The sequence below is a fragment of the Hordeum vulgare genome, chromosome 1H, assembly GCF_904849725.1.
Source record: "Hordeum vulgare subsp. vulgare chromosome 1H, MorexV3_pseudomolecules_assembly, whole genome shotgun sequence".
NCBI lineage: Eukaryota > Viridiplantae > Streptophyta > Magnoliopsida > Poales > Poaceae > Hordeum > Hordeum vulgare.
Window position 1 is genome coordinate 9,950,184 of NC_058518.1, and position 11,112 is coordinate 9,961,295.

General features: G+C 43.0%; 1 non-coding gene and 1 pseudogene across 2 annotated transcripts; one reads left to right on the plus strand and one right to left on the minus strand.

The window, feature by feature from the left end:
- Positions 1-1,922: 1,922 nt before the first annotated feature.
- Positions 1,923-1,996, plus strand: TRNAV-CAC. Its single transcript has one exon. It is a non-coding gene; the product is annotated as a tRNA-Val (tRNA).
- Positions 1,997-5,030: 3,034 nt separating this feature from the next.
- LOC123404401 lies at positions 5,031-6,497 on the minus strand (annotated as a pseudogene). Its single transcript, XR_006611783.1, has 2 exons — positions 5,937-6,497; positions 5,031-5,816 (listed from the first exon to the last, which is right to left on the minus strand). The product of XR_006611783.1 is annotated as an ervatamin-B-like (transcript).
- Positions 6,498-11,112: the final 4,615 nt, after the last annotated feature.

The following is an 11,112-nucleotide window of genomic DNA, read 5'->3' on the forward strand; positions in this document are numbered from 1 at the left end:
GTCCGTACTCTGCACCGGACGTGTCCTTTTCTCTTATTTTTTTCGAGGCCTTTTCACGTTTGTTTATACTCCTTCTGTTTTATAAATATAAATATTTGTAGAAATTTTACTAGAGAATACATATGAATTAAAATAAGCAAATCTATATTCTAAAATTTATTTATATACATCCTATATAGTATGTAGTATTTTTTTTGAAAACTTATATTTAAAAATGAAGGTAGTAGCTGTAAAATTATGAATGAGACATATATTAGCATGAAAAAAATAAAATAAAACATCTCTTTATGATTTCTTGGTGGGCATTTTCTTGGTCAACTTTATGCATGCATCTGACCGGCCGGTAGATTGTGGTAGTAGATACCATGTATATGTAGGTATATCCAATTTTTTCAGACAAGTGGATCGCGACCGAAACAGCAGATCTTGATTTTAGATACATCACCATATTCACAGTGCATATAAATTATAATGTTAAAGAAAAATATTCAGTGTGCATATGTTTTGACCTGGCCACGTCGGAGACGGGTCAGACTGCGTGCATATGCTTCGTGGTCTCAGGAAAAATACGTATCTGTGTGTGGCAGATATTATAGGAAAATACGTTTTCCAATCGTCAAATCGATCGCGTGCTATGTCTTATGCGTTTCCAATGGCGCTACGAGTATTGAATGTGATCATATATACTTCCTCTGTCTGGAAATACTTGTCCTAAAAATAGATGTACCTAGATTTCTTTTAGTTATAGATACATCAATTTTGTATATTTTTAAGACAAGTATTTCCGGACGGAGGAAGTACTATATAGAAGAAGGGAATTTCGTAGCGCGCGGCGCATACAGTGACTGCGTCATTTGATATGATGATGCCGTCACGGCACACCGCCCCTACATGTCGTTTAATCATACTCCCTCCGTTTCTAAACATAAGTCTTTTTAAACATTTCACTATTAGACTACATACGGATGTATATAGACTTATTTTAAAATGTAGATTCACTTATTTTGCTTCGTATGTAGACTCCTAATGAAATCTCTTAAAAGACTTATATTTAGGAACGGAGGGAGTAGTTAACTAAGCAAAAATTCTTTTGATTACGTGATAGCGATTCCTTTCTGAATTGCACATGCCCTGTTGGGCTTTGCACCTCTTGAACGTCCACCCTGCGCCCATGAATACGAAATTTGTTCACTGCAAGTTCAGGAAATATTTGCGAAATCAAAATATGTTCAAGTATTCTAGAAAAATATATTCGACTATTCGAATAAAAAAGTTCACAAATACAAAATATGTTCAACTACTCAAAAACAATGTTCATGGATTGAAAATATGTTCAAGGCGGGATCTGCCAGTTCATACCCTCCCAAAATCCAATACTCCACATGTTTTCTATAGGGAGATTCCCAATAAGTAGCTACTGGGAGTTATATATGTATTCTGGGTATACTAAAGATGCACTTAGTTAACACTATTGCGTATGAAGCTTAGGTAAAAAAAGTACGATGTTAGCATTTAATCCTCATTAACATATTTATCTTAACATGCAACCATGGCAATCATGCAGGAAGAAGAGTACTCACCTCAACATGCTAATTGTATTCAATAAATATTTACAATTGCATATATTTAAAATATTATTAATTCAAATATTCATGTTCACATAATCAAACAATTCCCACAAAAATGCGCAAGTTATTATCTAGTATGCAGATTAACTAAAATAAGAGAAAGAGTGTTGAATAATCCACGGAAGCTATTGTGGTTTAAGCCTTTAACACCATAAAAGAATAATCCACGGAAGCTATTGAGGTTTAAGCCTTTAACACCATAAAATGTTATCAAGGCAATCACTTGGTCTAAGAATGTAACAGCTGCATAAGTTTGTTTCTAATAATGATGTACTTGGCTTTCAATAACAACTTGTCTGGGTGGTGTAGTTGGTTATCACGTTAGTCTCACACACTAAAGGTCCCCAGTTCGAACCTGGGCTTAGACAACTTTTTCTTTTGACATTTATTTTGGAAAGTATTATTAGTTTTCAATCTCAGCTCTATGGATAAAAAACTAATTATGTGTCTTCATGTGTTTGCGTGGAAAGTATTATTAGTTTTCAATCTCAGCTCTATGGATGAAAAAATAATTATGTGTCTTCATGTGTTTGCGTGGAGTATCTTCATATATTTTAACTTTGATTTGACAGTATTTGATAGGATTATTATATTTCTCCCTGTTAGAGTTAGAGCAAGGGAGAAGAAAGCAATAGGTCGTGCAACATACTGTATACAGTATCGGGAGTTACACTTGGTTATATACAAGATTGCTCAACTGACCAACTCACATCTAGCCATAAGACTAGGACAAAAAGAATCACACGATACACACTTTCGTTAACATCCCGCCATAGTCATGTCGTCGCTGCTGGGCAGGACACAAAGACTGCATCAGAAAGACTGCATCGAAAAGCCTGAAAGACGGACGTCGACAAACCCTTGGTCATGATATCTAGGAGCTGTTGAGTAGTGGGGACATGTACAATGCGAAAGTCATTGACTGCCATCTTTTCTCGGACGAAGTGGATATCGAGCTCAATGTGCTTGGTCCTTCGATGATGAAAGGAATTAACACCCATGAAAGCAATAGGTCTCACAAAAAGCAATGGTGTCCTTCGGGGGAGCAGCCAGGCTCGCCGAGGAGCGGTCTTCATGTGTTTTTCTGTTGCGTGGATTCTCTTCACGTATTCCATGAGCGTGTCAGTGTGCTTTTTTGCTTTCTTTATCTTATGATCCATGTACTCCATGATACGGCTACAATAAGGTGTGTTCTGATGAAGTGCAATATGCTTCTTTGCTAACGCGTGCCTTTCTCTGAAATATCTCAAAGTCTCATGGAATACACCCTCCACAATAGCTGTCAGTGGCAATGCTCTATTCCCTCCGAGTAGAAAGTTGTACACCTCTGCAAGATTGGTTGTCATGTGGCCATACTAGGCTCCATGGGTGTCATGCAGCAAAGACCAATTTACTGAAGGCTCTTTCTCTATCCACTAAAAAAATTCTTTATTGCCCCGCCCTTCTTTCTCTTCGTATTAGGAGGGTCAATTGCTGGCAAGTCACAAAGACCTACTGGCTCCTCTAACTCCGCGATGAGTGCTGTTAATTTAACCTCGTCTTTTTCCATTTTCTTCCTAGCAAGGACCTGCTTCTTAGTAAACTCATCTAGTTTTGACCAAATAAATTCGTATTTGCGCTGCTCGTTCTGCTTGCATAAGTTTTTGAACAAGTTCATCAACCGTTTGTTCTTGAACTGTGCGAATTTTTTTCAGAATCCAGATCCTCCGCAAACCCATCCTCGTTCTCTTCCTCCATCGCCCTCTGCATTTCATCGCCTTCCTCATCCCCTTCAGCAACACCAGAGCTAGCTAATAGTATCAACTGAATACTATGCCCAGTCTCATGACCAGGCTCTGCCACTTGACTACCCTGGTCTGGTTCATACCCCACGTTGACTTGTACGAAATTCTCCTCCTTCATCACTGGTTGCACTAGGGCATATGGCTGGATTCTTCGGTCTCTGCAACGACTTAACAGGGACAACCAATGCTGGCTCTTATCTATTGGCATCAACTCACACTTGACATTTTTATAGGATTAAATCCACAATGCATGAATACTGACGGAACAGACTTTAGGATCCAGTCCAAAACTAGTAGTCAACCGGTGCTTCAACTGCCTAATGTCCAGTCTGTCCGGGTCTGAAAGTGTCAGGATGCCTTTTTTGAACTCGCTAAGATCAACCCCCAACTCATTATATCGAACATTACCAGGGCCGTAATAAACAACCAAATTTACATATTCAAACATTTTCACCTATCAGACATTGCGACCTTGTCATTATTCGCAAAGAACAAATTTATACAAAAATAAACCTACATAAACTAAATAAACCAACACTACAAAGAACCTACAGTAAAAAATCGGTATACCTTCGACGCGTGTGTCCCCTTCTTCTTCCTCTCCACCTTCTTCTTCCTCTGCACCACACCACCTCCTCACCTCACCATCCACACCTCCACCATCCCACCATGGCTCCTCTAAACGAACAAATAACTACCACATCGTACAAAATGAGACCGTAGGTAGGCGGTGGAGATGGGTATGATCTATTGATTCAACGGATTGAATAGGAAAATGGGTGGAGGATGGAGGAGGTCGGAGGGGGCGGGCAAAATGAGGGAAGGACAACGAGAGAGAAGAGGAGCCAACGACTAAGGAGGAAGAAGGGCTCGGTCGGCCTTATCATGGGCTCTTCGGCCTCCTGGAGGCCGACGGGTCCTCTTGAGCCAGCCGCGGGCCGACAACTGGCTCTTCGGCCACCCGCAGGCCGACGGGCCCTCTTCGGCCTCCCACAAGCCGAGAGGTCCCTCGTCGGCCCACCAGAGGCCGACAGGGTGCTAGTTTTGTTTTTTTTTAATTTTCACATATGCTTTTCGAATTTAATGAAAAATACGTACTATTTTTGAAAAAAAATATATCATTAAGACACATAGTGAATTAAAATAATTGAATGAGAATGGTTGAGAAATTGTTGACGAGGTCAAAATCAGATAACATCTCAATTAGGCTGGCTATAGTGGGAGTAACTTAGGTGATATCATATACTTGGGAATAGCAAACATACTGATGTGACAGATAATTAAAAAAAAAAGAGGGTTAGAGTAACATAGGTAGATACCATAACATGTTAAATGTTATGCTACTATGTGTCATGCATGTCAATAAATGAGGTCATCTATGATACTATGCATTATGAAGGTAGTATCATACAATAGTACCATATATATGATACTATTATATGATACTCCCCACTATGATTAGCCTTAGTTGCTACGCCTTAAAAATTAGGAAGCATAGTACATATTGTATAGTATATAAAAGATGAATGAGAGTGTTTTGAGAAATTATTGATCCGACCAAAATCGGATGACCGAATTTTAATTGAATGTGGGCCCTTCAAAACTAAGAAGATTGGTGTTACGAAGGATAGATAGTATATAACTTATTATTAAGAACTTGCACTTACATTTCAAAAATACACACCTGACAAAGCATACACATCATAATACGGTGCCAAAGTAATTTGGCGTAGATGGTGTCGGTGGCATCATCGTCCACACATCCATGTATCGCGCACATGCATTGATGCATCTTATTTTAATAACACATTACGTTGCGCGCATACCATGATATAATACTAGCTACATGACGGGATAAGCACCGTACATGGCCATGCCACACAGCCCGCGGGGCCCGTCCGCTCCCCTACGCATGAAGAAGAAGCCCTTCTGGCCCCACGTCTGGCCCCAGGAGTTCTTGGCGATCCAGTACTCTTCTCCGGCGCCGGTGAGCCCGTAGCCGACCACCGTCACCACGTGGTTCTGGCTGGTGGTGCACGGCCCCTTGTACACGCCGGACTTGTAGTTCTGCAGCACGGAGCCGCTCCCGTCGATCTGGACGGTCACCGGCGTCATGAGCACGGCCAGCGCCAGCGCGTTCTCGTTGCTCCCCGGCTGCACGTCCTGGACGCCGGTGATCTTGCCGATGCGTTGGGCGGCGTCGTGCACCTCGCATCTGCCTCGCTTGGCCATGTAGGATAATGAAAGAAGAGTGCGCTCTTGGGCCACCCGTAGCCGCACGGCGAGCTGAACACACCCGTGCTGCAGTCCACCAGCTCCTGCACCGACAGGTCCACCAGCTCCCCGCCATTTATCTTGTTCAAGCTCTCCACCGTCGCCGCCGCAGCAAACGCCCAGCAGCATCCTCAAGTAACATTGTGCAACAAGCAAGCTTATTGTGTCAGTACAGTACAAGTTGGTTTGTGTCAGCAACAACGTCTACATACGCATTCATGTACAATTGTTTTGCGTATAAATCGCATACCGCATGCCCCTTGTTGCTTTGCAGGCGTGACAGCGCCATGCTCCCTCCAGTCGAACTGCCGAGGAGGGTCGGAGGTGGTCATCGTCAAATTACCGTCCCCCTCGACAGTGTTCTTGGATGATACCACCCCTTCCACGACATCTCCGGCCAAAGTAGTGATGAGACCACCACCAGCACTGGCTCCACCTACATACCGTGTCATGAACTCCTCGTTCGTAAGGTCGGTGAACTCGTTCTCACCGAGCTCATAGCCCAGCCTCTCGGCGTCCCTGTTGGAGGCGTCGATGAGGTCCATGTTACGACGGTACGCCTCAAACCGCCGCAGCTTCTCGGCGGCACTCGGGTACGTCCGGCCATGATGCGACATCCATCGGTGGAACCTACCCCGCATCAGCAGGTCATGGTGGTCTCCATCGACGGACGTAGAACGGGAGGAAGGTAATGTGGTGCTGGACAGAGCGACTAGGAGGACGAGGAGAGGCAACGAGCGGAAGAGGGGAGCCATGCCCATTTGTTGATGCAAGAACACTTGATTTTGATGATGGTGGCGAGGGTTCTCTGCTCCGTGGGCCGTTTATATGGTGGTGGATACTAAGCTGCCAATTATTTGCTCGACATGCTCACATGCATGATGGGGACTTAGGAACTACACCTCTGCAAATCTTGCTACTATTAGGCATCGGTGTCAATGCTATGCTCGTACGTGGCATGGCTATATAATGTTTATCCGGCTACCGATAATTTTCTTAATTTGTTTACACGCATACGAATGGACAAAAAATTAGGAGGCCGTCTGCTGTTAGCATATATATGATCATTGCTCTCCATGGCCCATGACATGCTCGTACGTGTCATGGTTATGTGATTTTTATGTGTATCCATCTACGGCCGCCCATAACTTCCTAAATTTGTTTATACATATACATATCTAGAAAATGTTCAGCGGCCGTAGCAGTTTGATTTTTTTCCCCCATAGTTCAAAAACAGATGAAATCTTGCACGAGACTTGACAACGGATTGACATTCTCTGAATGGTTTGCGCTCTAAAGAATTCTCAATTGTAGTATGAGAATTAGCACACATGATTTTTCTTTATTTTATTTCCCTCGTGGAGCCACGGACTCATCAACTGTGTATCGCACCGATTAAGCTCCTTCAATCCGAGTTAATTGGCGCAGCCTCCATACAATATTATAGAGGTCGCATCAATTAATTTAGATCGGAGGGAGTTTTGACCTATTGCAGTTATTTTTGTAGGCTATTACTCACTGATTTTCGGTCCTGCTGCGATACAAATGTTTCGGGATCCCAAGGTCCTGTTACGTGAAACACGTCAAAACATACAGTTTTGGCCTATTCTGTCGAGTTTTGTAAACTATTACTCACTGATTTTGGTTCCCACTGCGATCCGAACATTTTGAGAACCCTGGGGTCATGTTACGGGGAACTTGTCAAAACTCGCAGTTTTGGTCTATTTTGCAAAGCAAAAAAAAACATTGTATTGCACACCGGTTCAACCATTCATACATGATAGTATTTTCATTCATACATGATAGTATTTTCATTCAACTCTACCTGACTTTTCCTCTGATTTTTCGGAGTGGCCAGTTCAAATCAGACATACTCCAATTTTCGATGCCACTTTTTGGCTAAATCCATGTGTTTTCTTTCAAAGTTATTGACTGTCCATTTTTGCGTGCTCGGTTTTCTTTCCTAAGCCAAACTAAAGGAAGAACATACATGTTTAGTCCCACCTAACTTGTAAACTTGTTCATGATAAACCTTTTTTCTATTCAATGTTAGGCAGGCAAGATCAACGATACGGGACAGCAACCTATTTATTCTAAAATGCGATTGATTGAAGAGCCCCGCTTCGGTACACCCCCTTCCCCCACAAAACGTAGAAGGATAGGAAGATCATTTCCTTCAAACGTATTCGCGTACAGTATATACGTACGCCGCCACGTCGGCCCTCCCCGCCCCGCGTCGCCATGTCGGCACCGTTGACGTGGAAAACCGTCGCCTCGTCACATCGCACCCCACGCCCCCGACCCCGGTTGACTCGTCGTTCATGCTGGGCCAGCCCGTCGCTTGACCTAATTCACGTCGCCCGCGGTTGACCTCGCCGCCGCCGACGCCCGTGACGATCAGCCCCTGCCGCACCTTCTCCACATCGCCGACGACGGCACCGCCCCATTCCGGACCACCACGTCGTCGCGGATCACCCGTCGCCGGCCCGTCCACGCGTTCGCCAGTACCGCCCATCTACACATCGCCGCCTATGCCCCCGCCCCGTTCCCGACAACCACTCTGCCGCCGACCCGTCCACGTTCACCACTGCAGACCACCTGGCAATCGCCGTCGACGACGTCACCCTGTTCCCGACCGCCACTCCGCCACCTCGTTTCCGATCACCAAGCTGCCGCCCCGTCAAGGATCATCCCCTGCTGCCGGAGTCATCATAGGTTTGCGACCTAAGCTGTTGAAATAAAACCGAGTCTTATACAAAAATTCAATTGTAATTTTTTTTATATCTTTACTGTTGTATAGTGCTTGACGTGTTTGAATGGAGGAGTACACTGGTTATTGAAAGGATGAGTATGATATAGATACCGGTGATGCAACTGATAACAGTTCTATTAATGATGATGATTATAATAGCGTCAATGAATTATGATCTTCATATGATAATTTACCTTAGGAGGATTTTCAAAATAATGAAGATGATACATGCAGTGAAAACGTAAGTGATATATATTTAGATTTTTAAGTTTGTAAAATACAATACAATGTTTATTTCATGTGTGTATTTATTGTACAGGAAGATGTGGATGTTGAGAATGCAAAAAATAATAAGGATGACTCTTTTTATGATAATGTAAATCAGATATGTTCAATCATTTTTGTACGGTAGCCAGTAGTGTGAACTAGATTATGATAGAGCATAACTCTCATGTTTTTTTATGTATTTCTTTAGGAGGACATAAATGATTATATCGATGATGACGGTGAAGCAGAGATTGACATTGCAGAGACTGAGAAGCTGGAAAAGATGCTGGATACGCATTGTAAGGTTATGGAAATGACATTTAAATCCCAAGGGGATGTGTACATGTTCTACAACAATCACGCGAAAGAGCGTGGGTTCGGCATCAGGAAAGAGAAGCTGAAACGAGGAAAAGGTCCTGCAGGAATTATAAGGTTCAGGCGGTTTGTTTACTTCAGAGCAGGAAGACGGCGGAGGAAATTCATAACCATGGATGGCCGCACCCGCAGGTTAAGGGGGGAGACTCGTTGCGATTGCGGTGCACACTTGGTGGTGAGACTGGATAAAGCCCGTGGAGTTTGGTTCATTGCGGCATTTTTTGATGATCACAACCATGACCTCGCTCGACCCGATGAGGTGCCATTTTTGTGGCCACATAGACGGATAGATGATTTCCAGAAGGCGGAGATTTTAGCGCTATCAGGGAAGGGGATCCGAAAGCACATCATAGTTGATAACTTTATCAGCAGATACAGTTCGTATGATAAATGCGGACTTGTGAGGCGTGATGTGTACAACCTATGTTGCAGAGAGAAAAGGAAGCTCCGTGCTAAAGGTGATGCTGACACGGTGATTGGTATAATGAGGAGTAGAAAGGAGAAAGACCCGGACTTCTTTTTTGAGTATATGCTGGATAAAGAGGGAAGATTGAAGAGCATGTTATGGTGTGACGCACAGTCTAGGCGAGACTATCAGGATTATGGAGACGTGGTTGTGTTTGATAGCACGTATAAGATGAACAGATACGGTATGCCGTTCATCCCATTCGTCGATGTTAATAATCATCGTTGCACCACCGTGTTTGCTTGCGCCATTGTGTCCGACGAGACCGAAGGAACCTATGTGTGGCTGCTCGAGACCTTTCTGAAAACAAATTATCAGGTAAAACCAAAATCAGTAATCACAGATGGAGACGCTTCAATGATTCGAGCTATTCGTACTGTTCTTCCGGATATTTTCCATCGTCTTTGTTCATGGCATGTGGATAAAAATATGCAGAGGCACCTTTATCACAAATCATTTATGGAGTTCAAATCACTGATTTATTATGCGACCTCGCCAGCCAACTTTGAGAAGAGATGGAATGCTTTCATTGTTAGGTGGCAGACACCTAAAACTGAACAGTGGCTTAACATGATGTACAGAAAGAAGACACTATGGGCAGCGTCATATCTTTCAGATGGATTTTTTCTTGGTATGCGTAGCAATCAGAGAAGCGAAAGTCTGAACTCCTCCCTTCATCTCCATTTGGACTATGGTATGACTATTGTTGATCTGGTAGTACGTTATGAGAACTGTTTAGATCGCCTACGTGAAAACGAGGCGGAAGATGATTGCACTGCTAATCAGTCACTTCCACCATCAATTACTGCATATAAGGCTATTGAGGATCATGTTGTCCTTGTTTTCACTCCAGCTAATTTTTATATTCTGCAAAAAGATCTTTTGAAGCTGGCAGAATTGGAGATATTTGAGACGCTTGTGGGAGTTCAGCGGTCTACTTATATTGTCACATGGCACAATAATCACAAGTTCAGGTATGATGTTATATATGAACCAAGTAACTCAAATGAAACGATATCATGTAGTTGTGGAAGGATGGTTCGAAAAGGGCTGCCTTGCAAACATATTTTCTTTGTGCTGGTGAATGTTCTTAAATTGTCTAAAATACCAAATTATTGTGTGCTACATCGGTTGACGAAACATGCGATACATGGATTGCCTGCGCAGCGCAAGAGTAATCTGTTTGGCTGGGGTTGGTGAGGGGAAGAACAGTGTTCTCGGTATAGTAGGCTTAGCATAAGAGGCGCACAAGCTTTCCATGTTGCATCAAATGATACCTTCTTGTTCGATGATTTGATGAAGTGTCTGGAAAATATAATATTACACAGAAAGATCCCACTTGAAGAAATGATAGGCGAGAGAAGGTATAAGATGATGATTGCAAATGCACCTGAAGAAAGTGGAGGTACTATTGATGATCCTGCGAATATAAGGTCCAATGGTGCATCTAAAAAAACCAAGAAAGGTGGTTCAGAAGTTACGAAAAATGATAGACCAAAATCTTTTAACGGAAAATATTGTGGTTCTTTGTGCAGCCTATGTCACAATCCGGGTCATAACAAAGCA